The sequence below is a fragment of the Lynx rufus genome, unplaced genomic scaffold, assembly GCF_022079265.1.
Source record: "Lynx rufus isolate CCGP_SWC_20201006 ecotype Redwood Valley unplaced genomic scaffold, mLynRuf1.p SCAF_9, whole genome shotgun sequence".
Lineage (NCBI taxonomy): Eukaryota > Metazoa > Chordata > Mammalia > Carnivora > Felidae > Lynx > Lynx rufus.
This window is the reverse complement of record NW_025814897.1, coordinates 4,685,948-4,707,105: the sequence shown is the minus strand read 5'-3', so window position 1 is coordinate 4,707,105 and position 21,158 is coordinate 4,685,948. Positions and strand designations below refer to the sequence as shown.

At 41.3% G+C, this 21,158-nt stretch overlaps 1 long non-coding RNA gene across 14 annotated transcripts in view; it reads right to left on the bottom strand.

Annotated features, from left to right (window-relative positions):
* The window catches only part of LOC124505346 (uncharacterized), a 54,317-nt gene that overhangs the window by 22,162 nt on the left and 10,997 nt on the right, over positions 1-21,158 (bottom strand). For 9 of the 14 annotated variants that reach the window (XR_006960637.1, XR_006960625.1, XR_006960624.1 and 6 more), the window contains exons 2-6: positions 15,298-15,558; positions 14,152-14,856; positions 13,738-13,825; positions 7,931-8,087; positions 3,328-3,469 (exon numbers count right to left, since the gene is read on the bottom strand). This is a non-coding gene — a long non-coding RNA (uncharacterized LOC124505346). The remainder of the gene's footprint in view (positions 1-3,327; positions 3,470-7,930; positions 8,088-13,737; positions 13,826-14,151; positions 14,857-15,297; positions 15,559-21,158) is intronic. The other 5 variants (XR_006960628.1, XR_006960630.1, XR_006960632.1 and 2 more) reach the window with 5 other exon arrangements.

Sequence of the window (21,158 nt, the reverse complement as noted above, 5' to 3'; positions counted from 1 at the left end):
GCCCCTCACACCTATCAGAATGGCTAAAATTAACATCTCAGGAATTGACAGGTGTTGGCAAGGATGTAGAGAAAGGGAACCCTTTTGCAATGCTGATGGGAATTCAAAGTGGTATAGCCACTCTGGAAAATAGTATGGAGATTCGTCACAAAAACTAAAAATAGAACTACACTATGACCCAGAAATTGCACTACTAGGTATTTATCCAAAGGATACACAAACGCTGACTTAAAGTGGCACATGCACTCCAATATTTATAGCAGCATTATCAACAATAGCTAAATTATGCAAAAAGCCCAAATGACCATTGACTGATGAATGGATAAAGAAGATGTGGTATATTTATACAGTGGAATATTACCCAGCGATCAAAAAGAATGAAATCTTGCTATTTGCAACACTGTGGATGGAATTGAACTATATTATGCTAAGCAAAATGTCAGAGAAAGACACACATCATATGATTTCTCTCATCTATGGAATTTAAGAAATTAAGCTGATGAACATAGTGAAAGGAAGGCAAAAATAAGATACAAACAGAGAGGGAGTCAAATGATAAGGGACTCTTAAATACAGAGAAGAAACTCAGGGTTCCTGGAGGGTTACTGAATAGGGGGATGGGCTAAATGGGTGACAGGCACTGGAGGGGGGCACTTGCGATGAGTACTGGGTATTTTTCGTAGTTGATGGATCACTAAATTCTACTCCTGAAAATGTATTCTATAAGATAACTAAGTTGGGCTTAAATTAAAAAAAAAAAAGAAACATGAAAAACAAATTAATTAATACCAGTCAAAAGAAAAGAATATTTAAATCGAACTCTTTGAGTGGAAATGAAAGACCAAAAGTGATACACACAACAAAGGATCAGAGAAAACATCAAGAAATAATGGCAAAACACCTAATAAAATGGCACTAACTATATATCTATCAATAATTACTCTGAATGTAAATGGACTAAATACTCCAATAAAAAGACACCGAATAGGGTGTCAGAATGGACAAAAGAAAAAAAAAGAAAAGAAACAAACAAACAAAAAAAAACTAAGACCTATCTAGATACTGCCTGCAAAGCCTTATTTGGACCTAAAGTCACCTTCAGATTTAAAGTGAGGGAATGAAGAAACATTTCTCATGCCAATAATGTCAAAAGAAAGCCAGTAGCAATACTTATATCAGGCAAAATAAACTTTAAAACCAAGACTGTATTTTGGTACCCTTTGGGTAAATACCTAATAGTGAAACTGCATACACCCATTATTTATAGCAGCATTATCAACAATAGCAAAACTATAGAGAAAGCCCAAATATCCATCAACTCAACTGCTGAAGGTATAAAGAAGTTGCGGGGTGTGTGTGTGTAAACATACAGACATATATATACATACGTACATACACACACACATACACATATATACAATGAAATATTACTCAGCCATCAAAAAGAATGAAATCTTGCCATCTGCAACAATGTGGCTGGAGCTAGAATATATTATGCTAAGTGAAATATGTCAATCAGAGAAAGACAAACATATTCAGAACACTCCATACTAAAATGGCAGAATACACATTCTTTTCAAGTGTACATGGGACATTCTCCAGAATCGATCACATTCTAGGTCACAAATCAGGCCTTAACACGTACCCAGAGATCAGACCAAGCATCTTTTCTGACCACAAAGCTAAGAAACTTGAAGTCAACGCCCCCCCCCAAAAAAAAGAAAAGAAAAAAAAAAGGAAAGGCCACAAATAAAGGGAGGTTAAACAACATGCTACTAAATGAATAGGTCAACCAGGAAATGAATGAGAAAATACACTGAAACAAATGAAAATGAAAATACACTGGTAAAAACCTTTGGAATGCGGCAAAAGCAGTCTAAGATAGAAGTATATAGGAATACAAGCCTACCTTACAGAGCAAGAAAAACCTGAAACAATCCAAACTTACAACTAAAGGAATGAGAAAAAGAACAATCCAACCCTAAGGATGGCAGAAGGAAGGAAATAATAAAGATTAAGGGATAAATAAGTGATATAGAAACTAAAAAACACTAGACCAAATCAATGAAACCAGGGGCTGGTTCTTTGGAAAACAGTAATCAACTTGAAAACCTCCTAGACAGACTTTTCACAAAGAAGAAAGAAAGGACTCAAAAAAATAAAATCACAAATAAGAGAGGAGAAATAACAGTCCACACCACAGAAATACAATTAGAAGATAATATTGTGAAAAACTATATGCAACAAATTGGACACTCTGGGAAAAATGGATAAATCCCTAGAAACACATAAACTACCAAAACTGAAACAGGTAGATACATAAAATCAGAAACCAGAAAGAAACTGAATCAGTAATAAAAACATATCTCCCCCAACACAAGAGTTCAGGGCCAGAAGGCTTCACTGATTAATTCTACCAAACATGTAAGGAAGAGGTAATATCTATTCTTCTTGAATTATTACAAAAAATAAAAAAGAAGGAAAACTTACAAACCCATGCTATCAGGCCATTATTACCCTGGTACCAAAATCAGATAAAGCCTCCACTAAAACCAAAAACTGCCGGGGCGCCTGGGTGGCTTGGTCGGTTGGCTGTTCAACTCTTAATTTCGGATTAGGTCATTATCTTGCGGTTCATGCGTTTGAGTCCCACATTGTACCCTGTGCTGACAGTGGAGCATGCTCAGGATTCTCTCTCCCTGTCTCTCTGCCCCTCCCTCACTTTTATGTACTCTATCTCTCTATATAAATAAATAAACATTCAAAAATATGTTAAAAAATTTTTTTAAAAATAGGGGCACCTGGGTGGCTCAGTCGATTAAGCGTCCGACTTCAGCTCAGGTCATGATCTCGCGGGTCGTGAGTTCGAGCCCCGGGTCGGGCTCTGTGCTGACAGCTCAGAGCCTGGAGCCTGCTTCCGATTCTGTGTCTCCCTCTTTCTCTGGCCCTTCCCCTCTTGAGCTCTGTCTCTCTCTCTCTCTCTCAAAAATAAGTAAATGTTAAAAAATTTTTTTTAATTTTTTTTAAAAATAAAACTGCAGACCAGTAGCCTAATGAGTATGTACGCAGAAATTCTCATTAAAATACCTTCAAATTAAAGTCAACAATACATTAATAGAATCATTTACCATAATCAAGTGGGATATATTCCTGGGCTGCAAGGGTGGTTCCACATTCACAGATCAATCAACATGATGCACCACAGTAATAGAAGAAAGGATAAGGACAATATGATACTTTCAACAGATGCAGGAAAAGCACTTGACAAAATGTCACATCCATTCATGATAAAAAACCCTCAGCAAAGTAGACTGAGACTCAACCTACCTGCACATAATAAAGGTCATCTACGAAAAACACACAGCTCATCTCATCCTCAATGGGGAAAAATTGAAAGCTTTTCCTCCAAGGTCAGGAACAAGACGGGGATGACCCCTCTCACCAGTTATTCCACATAGTACTGGAAGTCCTAGCCACAGCAATCAGACAACAAAAAGAAATAAGAGGGATCCAAATCAGCAAGGAAGAAGTAGAACTTTCACTATTTGTAACTGACACGATGCTCTCTATAAACATCATGAAAGACTCTGATAGAAATTGCTAGAATTGATATATGAATTTGACAAGTCACAATATACAGAAATCAGTGTACAGAAATCTATTACATTTCTATAGACGAATCATGAACAGAGAGAGAAATTAAGGAATCAATCCCACTGACAGGTACACCAAATACCACAACATACCAGGAATAAACCTAACCAAAGAGGTGAAAGACTTATACTCTAAAGGCTATGATACACTGATGAAAGAAATGGAAGAGGACACAAAGAAAGGGAAATACATTTCATGTTCATGGATGGGAAGAACAAAATACTGTTAAAATGACTACACTCCTCAAAACAATCTACACACATAATGAAATCCCTATCACACTAACAAAACATTTGTCACAGAATTAGAACAAATAATCCCAAAATTTGTATGGAACAACAAAAGACCCCAAACAGCCAAAACAAACTTGAAGAAAAGCAAAGATGGAGACATCACAATTCCAGACTTTAGGTTATATTACAAAGCTATCGTGGAGCGCCTGGGTGGCTCAGTCAGTTGAGCATCCGACTTCGGCTCAGGTCATGATCTCGCAGTCTGTGAGTTCTAGCCCCACATTGGGCTCTGTGCTGACAGCTCAGAGCCTGGAGCCTATTTCAGATTCCGTATCTCCCTCTCTCTCTGCCCCTCCCCCGCTCATGCTCTGTCTCTCTCTCTGTCAGAAATAAACACTAAAAAAATTTTTAAAAAAAGCTATAGTGATCAGAACAGTATGGTACTAGCAAAACAAAACAAAACAACCAACCACAGATGCATAGATCAATAGAATGGAAACCCAGAAATGAACTCATACCCATATGGTCAACTAATCCTCAACAAAGCAGGAAGGAATATCCAATTGAAAAAAAGATAGTCTTGGGGCACATGGGTGACTCAGTCACTGAAGCGTCTGATCATGGCTTCAGCTCAGGTCATGATCTCAGGTTTCATCAGTTTCAAACCCGTGCCGGGCTCCACACAATGCAGAGTCTGCATGGGATTCTCTCTATTTCTCTCTGCCTCTCTTCTGCATGCTCTGTCTCTCTCTCTCTCAAAAATACATAAATACACTTAAAAAAAAGTCTCTCCAACATATGGTTTTGGAAAAACTAGACAGCAACCTGCAAAACAAACCAAAAACAACAACAGACCACTTTCTTACAACATACACAAAAATGAATCCAACATGGATAACGACCTATGTGTGAAACCTAAAACCATAAAAATCCCAGAGGATAACACAGGCAGTATCTTATTTGACATTGGCTGTACAAATGTCTTTGTAGATATACCTCCTGAGGTAAGGAAACACAAGAAAAATAATGGGACTTCCTAAAAATAAAAAGCTTCTGTCACCAAGGAAACAATCAACAAAACTAAAACACAACCTACAGGATGATGATATTTGCAAACGACATCTGATAAAGGATTAGTGTCCAAAATATACAAAGTTACACAGCACGCAAAAAAAGAGAAATCCAATTAAAAATGGGCAGAAGACATGAATAGACATTTTCCCAAAGAACACATACAGATAGCCAAGAGACACATGAAAAGATGCTCAACAATACTGATCTTCAGGGAAATACAATTCTAAAGTACAATGAGATAACTCATCACATCTGTCAGAATGACTAAAATCAACGAATGATGAAACAGCAGGTGTTGCCAAGGATGTGGGGAAAAAGGAAACCTCTTGCACTGCTGGTAGGAATGCAAACTGGTGCAGCCACTCTGGAAAATATCATGGAGATTCCTCAAAAAATTGAAAATAGAACTACCTTACAATCCAGCAATTTCACTACGAGGTATTTACACAAAGAATACAAAAATAATGCTTCAAAGGGATACATGCACACTGAGGTTTACAGCAGCATTTTCTACAACAGCCAAATTATGGAAACTGCCCAAGTTTCCATCAACTGCTGAATAAATTGAGATATAGTATATGGAATGGAATATTATTTAGCTGTAAAAACATGAAATCTTGTCATTTGCCATGAGGTGGATGGAGCGAGAGAATGTCATGCTAGGTGAAATAAGCCTGTCAGAGAAAGACAAATACCAGATGATTTCACTAACACATGGAAATGAAACAAAACAAAGGGGGGAAAAAGGAGACAGGGAAACAGAGACTCTTAACTAGGAAACAAACTGAGGGTTTCCCCACTGGGGTGGGGGATGGGTGAAACAGGTGATGGGTATTAAGAAATGCACTTGGGATGAGCACCAGGTGACATGTGAAGTGTTGCTCTACATTATACACCTGAAACTAGTATTACACTGTATCTTTACTAACTAGAATTTAAATTAAAAAATAACATAAGGTTAATGACACCTACCAGGTTTTCTGTAGTTTTCAATCACTTCACTATGTTGGAAAAATAACCATTACATTTTTATTTACTTTTTAAATTTTTTTTTATTTTTTTTCTTTCTGTGTTTTTTTTTTTTTTTTTTTTTTTTTTTTTATTTTTTTAAATTTTTTTTTTTTCCAACGTTTATTTATTTTTGGGACAGAGAGAGACAGAGCGTGAATGGGGGAGGGGCAGAGAGAGAGGGAGACACAGAATCGGAAGCAGGCTCCAGGCTCTGAGCCATCAGCCCAGAGCCCGACGCGGGGCTCGAACTCCCGTACCGCGAGATCGTGACCTGGCTGAAGTCGGACGCCTAACCGACTGCGCCACCCAGGCGCCCCTGTGTTTTTTTAATATATGAAATTTATTGTCAAATTGGTTTCCATACAATACCCAGTGCTCATCCCAAAAGATGCCATCTTCAATACCCATCACCCACCCTCCCCTCCCTCTCACCCCCCATCAACCCTCAGTTTGTTCTCAGTTTTTAAGAGTCTCTTATGCATTGGCTCTCTCCCACTTTAATCTTTTTTTTTCCTTCCTCTCCCCCATGGGTTTCTGTTAAGTTTCTCAGGATCCACATAAGAGTGAACACATATGGTATCTGTCTTTCTCTGTATGGCTTATTTCACTTAGCATCACACTCTCCAGTTCCATCCACGTTGCTACAAAGAGCCATATTTCATTCTTTCTCATTGCCACATAGTACTCCATTGTATATATAAACCACAATTTCTTCATCCATTCATCAGTTGATGGACACTTAGGCTCTTTCCACAATTTGGCTATTGTTGAGAGTGCTGCTATAAACATTGGGGTACAAGTGCCCCTATGCATCAGTACTCCTGTATTCCTTGGGTAAATTCCTAGCAGTGCTACTGCTGGGTCATAGGGTAGGTCTATTTTTGATTTTTTGAGCAACCTCCACACTGTTTTCCAGAGCGGCTGCACCAGTTTGCATTCCCACCAACAGTGCAAGAGGGTTCCCGTTTCTCCACATCCTCTCCAGCATCTATAGTCTCCTGATTTGTTCATTTTGGCCACTCTGACTGGCGTGAGGTGATATCTGAGTGTGGTTTCGATTTGTATTTCCCTGATGAGGAGCGAGGTTGAGCATCTTTTCATGTGCCTGTTGGCCATCTGGATGTCTTCTTTAGAGAAGTGTCTACTCATGTTTTCTGCCCATTTCTTCATTGGATTATTTGTTTTTTGGGTGTGGAGTTTGGTGAACTCTTTATAGATTGTGGATACTAGCCCTTTGTTCGATATGTCATTAGCAAATATTTTTTCCCATTCCATCACTTGCCTTTTAGTTTTGCTGTGCAGAAGCTTTTTATCTTCATGAGGTCCCAATAGTTCATTTTTGCTTTTAATTCCCTTGCCTTTGGGGATGTGTCAAGTAACAAATTGCTGCGGCTGAGGTCAGAGAGGTCTTTTCCTGCTTTCTCCTCTAGGATTTTGATGGTTTCCTGTCTCACATTCAGGTCCTTTATCCATTTTGAGTTTATTTTTGTGAATGGTGTAAGAAAGTGGTCTAGGTTCATTCTTCTGCATGTTGCTGTCCAGTTCTCCCAGCACCATTTGTTAAAGAGACTGTCTTTTTTCCATTGGATATTCTTTCCTGCTTTGTCAAAGATTAGCTGGCCATACTTTTGTGGGTCTAGTTCTGGGGTTTCTATTCTATTCTATTGGTCTATGTGTCTGTTTTTGTGCCAATACCATGCTGTCTTGATGATGACAGCTTTGTAGTAGAGGCTAAAGTCTGGGATTGTGATGCCTCCTGCTTTGGTCTTCTTCAAAATTACTTTGGCTATTCGGAGCTTTTTGTGGTTCCATACGAATTTTAGGATTGCTCGTTCTAGCTTCAAGAAGAATGCTGGTGCAATTTTGATTGGGATTGCATTGAATGTGTAGATAGCTTTGGGTTAATCATTAAATTTTTAAAAAGCATGTATGATGTGGGGTCCAGTTTGTGCCCTTACCTCGGTCTCTGGTTCCAGCAGGACTCGGAAAGTGGGTCCCAGCTCATTCTTCCAGAAGGTCCTGAGATGAGCATTTCATGCATTCATGTCCTAATGGAATGCAGCTCCCGTTTTTCTGAATTTCCATCAGGATTTCTTCCCGGAAACAAGCCTGAATCTGGAACAAACCATCCACGGCCTATGATGTGATGTCATGAGACCCCTCAATCCACGGGTCCTTTAGTAAAATACGTCTTGTTCAAATACTGTCCAGGAAGGGGAGGAATGAAACACGGGAACAGCCCAGAACGTGCAAGGGCCTGTGCTGCTGACCGACCAGCGCGCCCAGGGAAGCCACCCAGCGCCCCCTCCTCAGCACTCAGTACAACAAGGCAGTTTCTCTCTGGTGACTCAGGAGATGCCAAGTTGCTGCAAAGCTCCCAAGGCCTCCCCTGGGACGGGCGGCAGAACCTGCTGGAAATACACCCTGGTCTCTGTCCTGAGGCAGCAGCAGAGGCCCTGAGTCCTCTGGAAGCAACAGAAGCCCTTCCTGTTCTGAGGTGCCCTGGGTCAGAAAAGCCAATGGGGTACCCTCTGCAGGCCTTCACTGTGCACGCAGAGGAACCAGCCCCTCCTACTTTGTGGTGCTCTAGCTCTCTCTGCTGGCCACCATGGGAATTCCTGCAATGTGGAAGGCCCTGGTCACTCAGCTGACGGACCCAAGGTGCTCTGGGCAACTAAGCCTGTTCTCCACATTGGGAAGCGTCTTACTGACAGGGCCTGGGACACAAAGAAATCTTTTCCTTCTCCTTTCTTGTGAGTGAAGAATCAAAACGAATTTATTAATGTAATGACATCATTTGTAATGCGTTAAGCAATGTTCACAGAAACATAGACCACCAATTTACACATACTGAACAAGAGGTAAATGTGTCTACCACCAAAATACTTAGGTTAGATAAAGAGTTGACACCTTTGAGAGAGATACAGGCTTCCAGCTATGGAATGAATGAGTCCTAGGGATACAAGGGACAGCCAATGGAATAGAGTCAATCCTGTAGTAATACTGTTGCATGCTTCACATGATAGCTACACTTGTAGTTAAGTACAACATAATTTATAGACATATGGAATGACTACAATGTATGCCTAAAACTAACACAACAAATGTGTGAAAAATATTCAATTAAAAATTGACATCCTTTACACTATCTTTAATTTCTACTTCTTTGCCAATAAACTATCATTCCTGGGGCACTTGGGTGGCTTAGTTGGTTAAGCATCTGACTTTGACTCAGGTCATGATCTTGCAGTCCATGAGTTTGAGCCCTATGTCAGGCTCAGAGCCTGGAGCCTGCCTCAGATTCTGTGTCTCCCTCTCTATACGCCCTCCCCTGCTCAGGATCTCTCAAAAAACGGAAAAAAAATAAACATTAAAAATGAAAAAAAATCATTCGTAATTTAGAATCTGTGAAATTCCATTTATACCAGATTCTCTAACATCACCATCTTGATGTTGACAGCTTACCAGAAAAGTCACTAATAATATCTTTGATGGACACATAGGTGACAAGGTCAGAATGCAACTTACAGGGAGCTACACATCTGTTATGAATTTACTGTAAGTATCCTTGGCTAATATTTTCAATGAAATGTGCTTTAGGGATATAGATGAATGAAGCAATGTCTATCAGTCATATAGGTCAATTTCCTATAGGACCATTGTGTCTTCAATTATGAACTGCCATCTCTTCAGAATTAAAAGAAAGCTGGGAGATGAAAATGTCTCTGACTTTGATGTAAGAGAAGACAACGGTGTTTTAAAGGGTTCACCTACCATCTGGCATCCTCAGTTTGGCAGTGCACAGGAGGATAGCAACCCACTATCTTGAAACACACCGCTAGTTCCAGAGGGAGAATATGGACCTTATTGTCAAATACTTTTTATCAATATCAGCCACCTCTGCCAGGTCCAGACTGCAGGACTTGGGGGCAGCACAATGCCTGATGCCTGGGTTCAGAACATGAGGAAGGCCAGCAGGTTTGCGGGGGATGCAGCAGGGCCTGGGGCAGTGAGGGAGATGGCCCAGGGTCATCTCCCCACAGAGAAGCTCTGGAGTTTACCTGCCAAAGAGCAACACACTCTCCCTCAAGACATCCCCTCTCCATGACAGAACATGAGGCTGAGCCCCACAATTCCAGGAGAAATGAGGGATACCAGTCTTTTCAAATGCAATGCCCTCTGCAGAGCTTAGCCCCAGGGTCTTGGGAGTCACAGAACTCTGATGCCCATGATACCGGCCTTTTCTGCCCCAGCACTGAGCCACTTCATACACCCCCTCTCCCCTGGCCCATGTCACCCCGTCCACATACCTGGACCAGGTCCCTACTTTCCTCCTTGTACTTCTTTGTTCCTCTCTAACCCCATCTCTCTCTGTTTCTTCTTTTCACTCTCTAGGACTTGCTCAATCCCCCATCACTCATCCAGTGTCTCTCTCCCTGTCTCTTTCTCTCCCCAGGCTTCAGGCTATTTGCTCTGTGCATGCAGCCCTGTCCAGGAGCACAGGGCACTCCTGTCTCTCCCTCTCTTCTGTCATATTTGGTCCCAGGCCCTGATCACAATAGAGGAGAATCCCCTGTACAGCAGCTGCTCGTGTTGACATTTGCTATAGCAATGCTAGCAGCATGTGGACAGCCAGGCATTTACCCTTGGTGGCCCAGCCATGACCCAAAAGCTGTGGAGGGCTGGCTGCTTCCCTAAGCTGGGAGGAAAAAGGGGCTCACGGGGTTCAGGGTCCCTGGGGGCAAAGTGGATTGGATTGGCCGATGTAGAAGGAGCCATATGCTTACAACCCAACTCTCCTGGGTGGTGTCGAAGAAACCTATCTCAGACCATGGACCTCTGCCCTCCCCATGCCTCAATAAGGCAACAGGGGAGGTTTATGGGACCTCATGTGACTCACCACAAAAACTGCTGCCATTTGCCCCCTTGGAGGCCACCTGGACTGGTGCTATTGGGGGCAGCTGGTGAGGTACATAAGGGCACAAGTGCTGGATTAATGCAGGGCCTCCTTACTGGTCTCCTGAATCCATTCCCCACCTTCAGAATAGACCCTTTCCTGGAGACAGATACCTGACCTGCTCATCAGCACAAACCCCATAAACTAGCAGGCATGCCATATGCTCATGAGTATCTACCTACAGAATTAACCGCCACCACCAGAGCTCCCTAAAGGATGTGTACAACTCCTCAGATGGAACTACAGGTCCCTTCCAGGCAATACAACCCCAAAGAATGGTCTGTCTTCTTCCACCAATACTATACATTCTACCTGTTGGTTAACTGTGTTACAGGAACCCGAAAGTGTACACCTGATGAGGCATGAGTGTAGATTTTCCTGGAAGCAGACGCTGACACAGAGACACGACTGTGACAAGTGTATTAGAGGACACTAGGAAGGACAAAGTGGAGGGGACAGGGTGGGCAGGGAAAGAATTCAGACCAAGGGGCAGACTGGACACCATCTCTAAATATATAATAACCACAGCTGGTTTTTAATGGTTCAGTGTCCTCTTCAAATTTCAAACGGATTGCCCTCTATGTCAAAGTGATTTTTAGTAATTGCAAACGGATCTTCTGTTCTCCTTTATGTGTTTTTTCTTCTACAATACATCAGTGGCTTTGGATGAGCACATATTTGTGTGGCTGCATTTGTGTGTCTACCTGCAATGGAAGAGGATTATCTTCAGATCTTAGATGTAGATCTCTGAATTTACACATCTCATACTTATATTTTCCTTCTTTGTAAAGTAGGACCCCAATTTTAATAGAAAAAACACAGGGGTCTTTGTTGTATCTTTTGAAACAGGAATTGCCAGTTTCCCAGCCTCAGGCATTATAGCCTTAGTTTCATGAAATTGAATGAATATCTGTTGATGATCTTCTGTGTGCAGATACATTCATTTCCCCCCTGAGAAGGGTGAATGCCCACTCGTCCCATACATTTTACAAATTCCTTATGTGCTTAACCACCTCTTCATTGCACTGACCTCAGAGACCAACACTGTCCCTGATTCTCAGGTTACAAAGCTGAGGCTCTGAGATGGCCCCACTGAGAGCTGCCATTAGGGCTGAGACAGCGGGATCACAGGCAGTGCCTCTGGAAATTGTGAGGGAAGTTTCAGAGATGCAAACCTTCAGGCAGGGCGGTTACAGCAGGTGCAGGGGTGAGGTGACAAGAGCCCAGCAGGGGCATTTCCTGGTCAACCCTGAATTCCTCCTGAGTCAGGAGTCTGACTCAGGCTGAAGGCCAAGGAAGCCACACAGCTGATCTACAACCTTTTGTCCCATCTAGTCTCACAGAGGCACACAAACTTAGGCAGACACGCATCCCATAAGAACCAAGTTAAACTACAAATCTCCAGGGCATTCTTTCACACAGATCCAGAACCTTCAGAAAACCAAGGGAAACAACAGTCTTTATTTCGATAATGAGCTAGGTGCACTCTGGACACCATGGCATTTCAGAGATGATACCTGCATGAACTGTCCTTAACCCCATGCAGCAGCTCTGTGTGGACCTCACGCTGAGCTCACTCTCCCTGCCCAGGTTGTGGGCCCTGCCAGAAATGGCCTCCAACTCCATCTCACTGAGTCCAACACCCTCCCCTCTGGACCATCTCAGCTCACCCTTCTCAGGCAGTCTCCAATACATTCCCATGAGATTCACGTCTCTGGCTCTTGTACTTAAAGCCCCATTACTGGAGCTGCCACTATTGTAGATCAGAAGCTCCATGTCTTTTAATGCATGTGACTCTCTCCCTGTTAGGACACTTGGAGCCCCTGATGGTAGGGGTGTGCCTCATCTCTCACAGAGCCATTAACACAGACTCTGTACAAGGCACACCTGCAGAACTGATATGCCTGCTTTTCTATGAAAAGACTCATTCCTTCTCCACAAGAGACACCTGCAGCCCAGTTCCCCAGTTCAGTAAGGGAAAAGACACAGCCCAACATATGTATGTCCTGAGAAACCTGAGGAATCTTAACAGTGTCCTCAGCCAGCAGCACCCTTGCATTGCCAAGCCTGTGAGGCCATCTCTGTGTCTTCTCAAAGACTCAACAAGACGGAAGCTGAACGTGCTGAACACGTCCACTCATACTGTTCATATCATCTTATAAACAGTTGAGGTGGAGGTGGTGGGTCCTGTGTCCGAGGACACCAAGGAGCTGGAGGAGGCTCATAGAGCCCATGAACAGTGATAAAAGTGGTCTTTGGGGAAGGGCCTGCAGGGTGGACCTGGTAAAGGAGGAGGTCCTCTTGCATCCATAGGGATCTACAGAACAGAAGTGACAGGTATGCTGGTAGGACAGACAGAAGCAGAACACCTGCGGGAGCTGAAACCCAATGAAGCAGGTGTCAGCACCTGGCTGCTTGTTCATTCACAGGTTCTAGAACAGGGCATCAGTGCCAGAAAACTCTACCCTCCCACGAGATCCCACCTACAGCCTGAAGCATCCCAACCAGATGCTACAAGGAGAAACTACTGTCGCCACGTCACTTCCTGTGTTTACAAATGCAGTAGGCCAAGGCGTCCTATTCTAGAAGACTGATGGCAGTAATGCCAGTCTAATAAAGGAGCATATTCCAGAGAGGCAGGCATCTGTGTCCAGGACCCCTCTGGTGTCCTCTTCCACCACATCTGCAGACTTTTTACTTGCACATTGAGAACGGACAGAACATGAAGGAAAGAAAAGCCCAGCACCACACAGAGATTAAGGCCACCCAGGGTCAGAGCTCAGCCTGCCAGCCCATGCCTGTACTCACTCTGCTTCCCTCCCTGACAAAGGCATCTTCTCTGCAAGGCCACAGAGACTTCTGAGGAGACGGGGATTCCTGGAGTCCTGCAGGGGGCCTGGAAGTGTGTTTTTGGAGAGAAACACATTACCTGTACACATTCATTGGTCTCAGGTATGTTTACCTTAATCCACAGGTAATTCAGCTTTTAAGTACAATATGAGTTGCAGAGCTATTCTGTCTCATTGTAAAAGGGAGGTAGAAATTCTACATAAAAGAATGAACAGAAACATGTCTCGATTTCAGGTGTCAAACTCCCAAAAGGTATCGTGAGACAAAGTACCAGTTATAACTGCTCCAGGGACACAAGAGAACCTGCTCATATAAACACAACTGAAGGACTCTGTGAGATACTGGCCCTGCAGGTAATCACTGATTCTCTACCTTCACGACTGCAGTTCCATGTACATTTTCGAGTACACGTGCCGCTTCTCATAATTCAGAGTAGTTCCACCTAGGGGACAACTGAGAAATTCTCTATCGCACATTTACCAACACAGAAGGATCAGTAATGAATTCTGAAATTTATCTAAGAACACTCAGCACTGCACAAAGCACACAATATAAAGCTGGAAAGAGTTTTCATCTTTTCCAGTCACGAGGCTTATCGCAGACATTCTGAACAAGGTCATCGCCTACAATGAAATAGGAAAAAATAATAATAATAACAATAACCCCATGTAAAGAAGGTGCGGAAGGAGTCAGCCACTCCAGAAGACTTGAGGGTACAGTGAAGTGTCATCCTCCTCAAGTTATTTCCACAAACACAAAGTGAGAGCCACGTGGTCCTCAGCCTCAACGCACTTGTGGCTTCCAGAGGTACCAGCTACCATGATGATCTTAAACTGGAGAAGCCTGGAGGCTTGTGAGGATGTAAATAAAACAGTAAAGACACCAGAGGACATAGAATATCAGACAAGGCCAGATAAGTTTCCAGAAACCATTACAACTGAAAAGGGCAACAGAATTTACCTTGTCTTTCTCTGCATCCTTGGTAGAGACAGAACTGATGTTCCCCATGGGAGCTGTACCACGTCCTGGGTCTCATAAAGGCTGGAGGTGGATGGAGGTGATTCTGACTTGCATAGACTTTGTGGAAGAAAAACAAACCTTCTGCCACATGTTTCATTATATTCAACTCTTTCCCACTCTTGGGTCCCTTACTGGGGGCAGAGGATTTTCAGGTGCCTCGGGTGACCCTTGAGAACAAGAGGGAGATCTGATCCTGTCCCTTGAGGAAGGTTCACAGGGCCCTGGTTCAGGTGTTTTTATAACGAATCAAGCAGCTGTGAACAGCTCAGGTCTCAACTAGCTAGAAATAAAGTTAGGGGTGTGTCTCATCCCTCAGAGAGCCCAGTACATGGTCTCTGTACAAGCTACATTCTAGGGAGTGCTCTGTTTGTCGGCCTGTATAAAGCCTCTTTCCTTCTCTATGAGAGACATATGTTGCCCAGCTCACTATGTGGAAATGACTGTCCATTTCATGCATGTCCTGAGAAACAAAAAACATTACAACGTCCTCAGACTGACCTGAAAGCCATGTGGTACCATCACTGCATCTTCTCCCAAGACTCAACAAGAAGAAAGACAAAATGTGTTTTCTAAGTTAACTCCTACTGTTCAGATCATCTTCCCAGATGGTGGAGGTGGAGGGTGAGGTCCCAGAGGTCACCAGCTTGGAGAAGGTGGGGGTGGCCCAAAGCCCATGGATGGTGATAAAGGACAGCCCACAGGATACAACATGGAGGGCACTTCTGGGAAAGGAAGAAATGCTCTGGCAGCCACACTGACCTACAGGACAGAAATTAAACTTTTGAGATGTGTTAGGGTAAAAGGTGAAAAATCCAACACCACACCAACACTAACATAGCTGAACCCCAGTGAAGCAAGAACAGTGCCTGTCTCCTTCCCCTCCACCTGGTTTCAACAGGGCAGCATCGGTGCCACAAAACTCCATGCTTCCCACCAGCTCCCACCTAGAGCTTCTAGGAGCTTGAGGAGACAACACAGTGCATTATTGACAGCATGCATGGTACTAGCTGTGTCTGCAAATGTAGGGAAGGAAGTGGCTAGTCCTAAAGGATCAAAGGGATAATTCCAGACTACTAAAGAAAGTCTGTTCCACACACACAGGCTTCTATTTCCAGGACTACTCTCTACCCAGCCCTTCACCACCTCAACAGCTCCGTCTTGGCATAATAAGAGCTGAAATGATGAGGAAGAATTAGGTTTCCCTATAATTCATTTACATCTTTAATCCATTTCAAGTTCATTCTTGTGAGTGGTGTAACAACATAAGGTTCTAAGCCTTATTCTTATACATATAAATATCCAATTTTCCCAGCACCAGTTATTCAAGAGACTACTTTACTCCACTGTATATTCCTGACTCCCTTGTCAAATACTAGTTGACTGTGCATGCATGGGTTTGGGCTCTCAATTTCCATTGTCTTGTGTGTGTCCGTATACCAGCGACATAACTGATTTCTTTAGTGTTAGAATGCAGCTTGAAATCAAGAAGTGTGATGCCTCCTGTTTTGTTCTTTCTTGCTTTGGCAACTTGGGGTGTTTGTGTGGTTCCAAATACATTTGAAGATATGTTTTTCTAACCGTATAAAAATTGCATTGGAGTCTTGATAAAGATTGCACTGAATCTCTAGATGGCTTTGGGTAGTATGGACATTTTATCTATATTAATTCCTTCAAAAGATGGACATGGGATGGCTTTTCACTGACGTGTATTCTTCCGTTTCTTTCATCCAAGTTGAATTTCTTCCATTTCTCCACACAGGTTTAATAGTTTTGTGTAGAGAGATCTTTCACTTCCTTGACCAAACTTATTCCTATATATTTTATTGTTTTTGATGCTTTGGTAAGTGGGATTGTTTTTACTTACTTCTTTTTAGATAATCTGGTTAGTGTACAGGAATGCTACAGAATTTGGTATGGTGACTTTCTATTTTGCACCTTTACTGCATTTCTTGATTAGATATTAATAGGCTTTTTGATATTATACTTTTTATTTCATTCTTTTATCTTATTAAAAAATCATTTTATTTGGGAATAGCTGACACACTATGTTACACTAGTTTCAAATGAACAACATAGTGATTGGACAAGTGTATACATTCTGCTACACTAACACAGGTGGAGCTGTTATCCGTCACCATGCATCGCTATTCCAGTACCATTAACTATGTTCCCCATCCTATATCTTCTATCTGTGATTTATTCATTCCATAACCAGACGCCTGCATCACCCAATCCCCTTCACATATATAGGGCATCCTTGTCTTGTGCCTGATCTTAGAGGAAAATCTTTCACAATTTCACTATTGAGTATGATGTTAGCTGTGGGCTTCAGAAACATGGGCTTCCTTATGTTGAGATATGTTCCTTCTACACTGAATTTTTAAAGAGTTTTTGGTTTGTTTGTTTTTAGCACAAATGGATGCCACATTTTCTCAAGATTTTCTTCTGTGTCTATTGACATGGTCATATGAGATTTCTTTTCAATTTTTAAAATTTATTTATTTTAGTTTAAATTTATTTGTGTATTTAGTATTTATTTTTTCAAGTTTTCACTTAAATTCCAGTTGGTTAACATATAGTGTAATATTAGTTTCGGTTATGGAATTTAGTCATCCATCACTAACATACAACACCCGGTACTCCTTGCTACTAATGCCCTCCTTAGCCCATCACCCTTAACCCATCTCCCTGCCCACCTCCCTTCCAGTAACCCTCAATTTGCTATTTATAGTTAAGAGTCTGGCATCTGGTTGATTTTTCTTTCATTCATTTATGTGAGGGGTCACATTTATTGATTTGCACTTCTGAGACAGCCTTCCTTTACAGGGAAAAAGCCCTTCATCACGGTCAATGATCCTTTTAATGTGCTGCTGAATTTGGTTTGCCTGTATATTATTGGAAAATTTTCATCTATATTCATCACGGGGATACCGGCCTATAGTTTTCTGTTCAGGCAGTATCCTTTACTGGCTTCCTAACAGGGTAATTCCAATCTCATGAAATGAGTTTGGTGGTGTTCATCCCTCTTTAATCAGTGAGAGGACTGCTGTTAGTTTCTTCTACAAACGTTTGGTCAAATTCACCAGTGAATCCACCTCCTCCTGGGCTTTTCTTCACTGGGAGATTTTCAATGACTGACTCAAATTACTTGCATTAGTTATCTTCTGGTATTGATACAGTCTTCCTTTAACTGGTCTGTGAAAACCTTCTCCTTCTTCCTGATACAGTCTTGGTAGGTTGTGTGTTTCTAAGAACCTATCCATTTCTTCTAGGTAGGCGGTTTGCTGGCATCCAATTTGGCCATAGTCGCCTCTTTGTCTCCTTTATGTTTCTGTGATATCATATGTAATGTCTTCTCTTTTATTTATAATTCTTTTGATTTGGGTCCTCTCTCTGTCTTAGCATAGTCTGTGTACAGTCTTGTCAATTTTGTTTAACTTTTCAAAAAACCCACTGTTGGTCTTCTTCATATTTTCTATTCATTTCGTGGTCTCAGTTTCATTTGTTTCCACTCTCATATGTATTACTTTCTCCCATCTGAGAACACTGGACTTAGATTGTTGTTTTTTTCTAGTTCTTTCAAGTTAAAGTTAGGTTGTTCATTTGAGTCCCAAATCTATCCTCCATGCATGTAAGTCCAGTGACTCATCAGAGAACCTTCAATAGGTCTTTCCTGTCCTATCTCTCTTTCTCAGAACTCTGAGAAAGAGAACCAGAAAATTTGAAGACACAATAGATGAAAACTTCCCTAATGCGGGGAAGGAAACAGATCCAGAAGCAGGAGGCACAAAGAACCCCCAATATATTCAACAGAAGCAGATCCACACCAAGTCATGGAGTAATTAAAACACAAAATGTAGTGACAAAGAAAAATTTTAACAGCAGGAAAACACAAGACGACAGTTACCTACAAGGGAAACCCTGTAAGGTTATCACTGGATTTTTTCAGAAGAAACTTTGAAACCATAAGTGAGCAGCATGGTATGTTAAAGGTACTGAATGGAAAACATCTGCAGCCAAGGAGACTTTATCTAGCACACTATCATTCAGATAGAAGGAGAGATCAAGAGTTTCCCAAATAAAAATGAAGTGAGTTCACAAACAACAAACCGCCCCAGCAAGAAATGTTAAAGGGGACTCTTTGAGTGGAAAATAAACACCTAAAGTGACAGTATTAAAGTGCAAAACGCAAAAGCAATGAAAATGAGTATTTCCATCAAACATCAGTCAAGGTATTTATGATATAAAATGTTTTGAAACATGATACTACATATCTACAACACTGGGAGGAGAGGAGTAAAGAACTGGTTCAAACTTAACTATGAACTTAATACAGACTTCTATATGCACAAGTGGTTAGGTTACAAACCTAACAATAAGCACAAATCAAACACCACTAATACATATGCAGAGAATAAAGACAAGCAATTTCAAATGTGCTACTAAAGAAACCCAGCAAACCATAAAAAAGAGAAAGAGAAGAAAGGATCAGAAAGATTCATAAACAACCAAAATCAAGTAATAAAATGACAACAAGTACATGTCTATTGATTTGAATGGAAACAGAATAAATGCTCAAATCAAAGGCAGTGGCTGACAGATAGGGGCCCCTGGATGGCTCAATCACTGGAGATTTCAACTACTGATTTCAGCTCAGGCTATGATCCCAGGATCATGGGATTGAGCCCCATGTTGGACTGTGCACTGAGCATACAACTTGCTTAAGATTCATTTCTCATTCTCTCTCTCTCCCCCCACTCCCCTCACCCCGCCCTCCCACACCTATGCTCTCTCTCTTAATAGTAAAAGGCACTGGGTGAAAGAATGAATAAAAATATAGGATCCATCTATCTTCTACGGACAAGAGACTAATTACAGAAATAAAGTATCAAAAGAAAACAGCAGTAGCAATACCTACATCAGACAAAATAGATTTAAAAATAAAACTGTAACAAGAGACAAAGAAGGACACTATAATAATAAAAGGTACAATCAACAAAAAGAACAATTGTAAACATATATGCGCTCAATGAGAGCATCCAAATACACAAAACAGTCAAAAACAAAAGTAAAGGAACTGATAGTAATACAATCATAATAGGGCATTTTAACATCCAATGACATCAATGGGGAGATCATTCAATCAGAAAATTAACAAGGAAGTAGTGACTTTTTGAATAATAGAGTAGACCAGATGGACTTAACCGATAGACTTAGGACATTCCATCCTAAAATAGCACAATACACATTCTTTCCAGGCGCACATGCAACATTCCCCACACTAGATAAAATATTAGGTCATGAAACAAGCCAAAATAAATTCAGGCAGATCGAACTCATACCATGTGTCTTTTCAGACCACAATGCTATGAAAGTAGAAGTCTACAACAAGAAAAAAAAATCTGGAAAAAGCACAAAAACATGGAAGTTAAATAACATGCTCCTAAACAATCAACGGGTCAAGTAAGATATCAAAGAAGAAATCCAAAAAACATGGAAACAAATGAAAATGAAAACACAACAATTCAAACTTTTGTAAAGCAGGAAAAGTGGTTCTAACAGGGAAGTTTATAGCAATACAGGTCTGCCTCAGGGGAAAAAAAAAAGAACCTGAAGTAAACTCCATAACCTTGTAACAATAAAAGCTAGACAAAGGACAACAAACAAAACCCCCAAACAGAAGAATGAAGAAAATAATTAAGAGCAGAGGAGAAATAAATGATTAGAAATTAAAACTACAGAACAAGGTAAATGAAATTAGGAGCTGCTTCCATGAAAAGATCAATAAAATTGATAACCCCTAGCCAGACTAATCAGAAAACACAAATGACGCATATAAATAACAATGACAGAGAAGAACAACCAACACCACAGAAATACAAACAACTGTAAGAGAATATTATGAAAAACTATATGCCAACAAGCTGGACAAAGTGGAATATACGGATCAATTCCTGGCAACATGGAACCTACCAAAACTGAAGCAGAATGAAACCGAAAATTTGAACAGATTGTTTACTAGCAAGGAGAGAGACTCAGTAATCAAAAATTGCCTAACAGACAAACGTCCAGGACCGAGGACTTCACAAGCACATTTTATCAACATCTGAAGAAAAGTTGATGCCTATACTTGTCAAACTATTCCAGAAAACAGAACAGGAAGGAAAATACCCAAATTAATTCTGTGAGGCCAGCAGCATTACCCTGATACCAAAACCAGATAAAGATACCACAAAAAAACAAAACTACAGGTCCATATCGTTCATGCACACAGATGCAAAAGTCCTCAACCAAGATTTAGCAAACAGAATCCAACAACACATTCAAAAAATAGCCCACCAGCATAAAGTGGGATATCT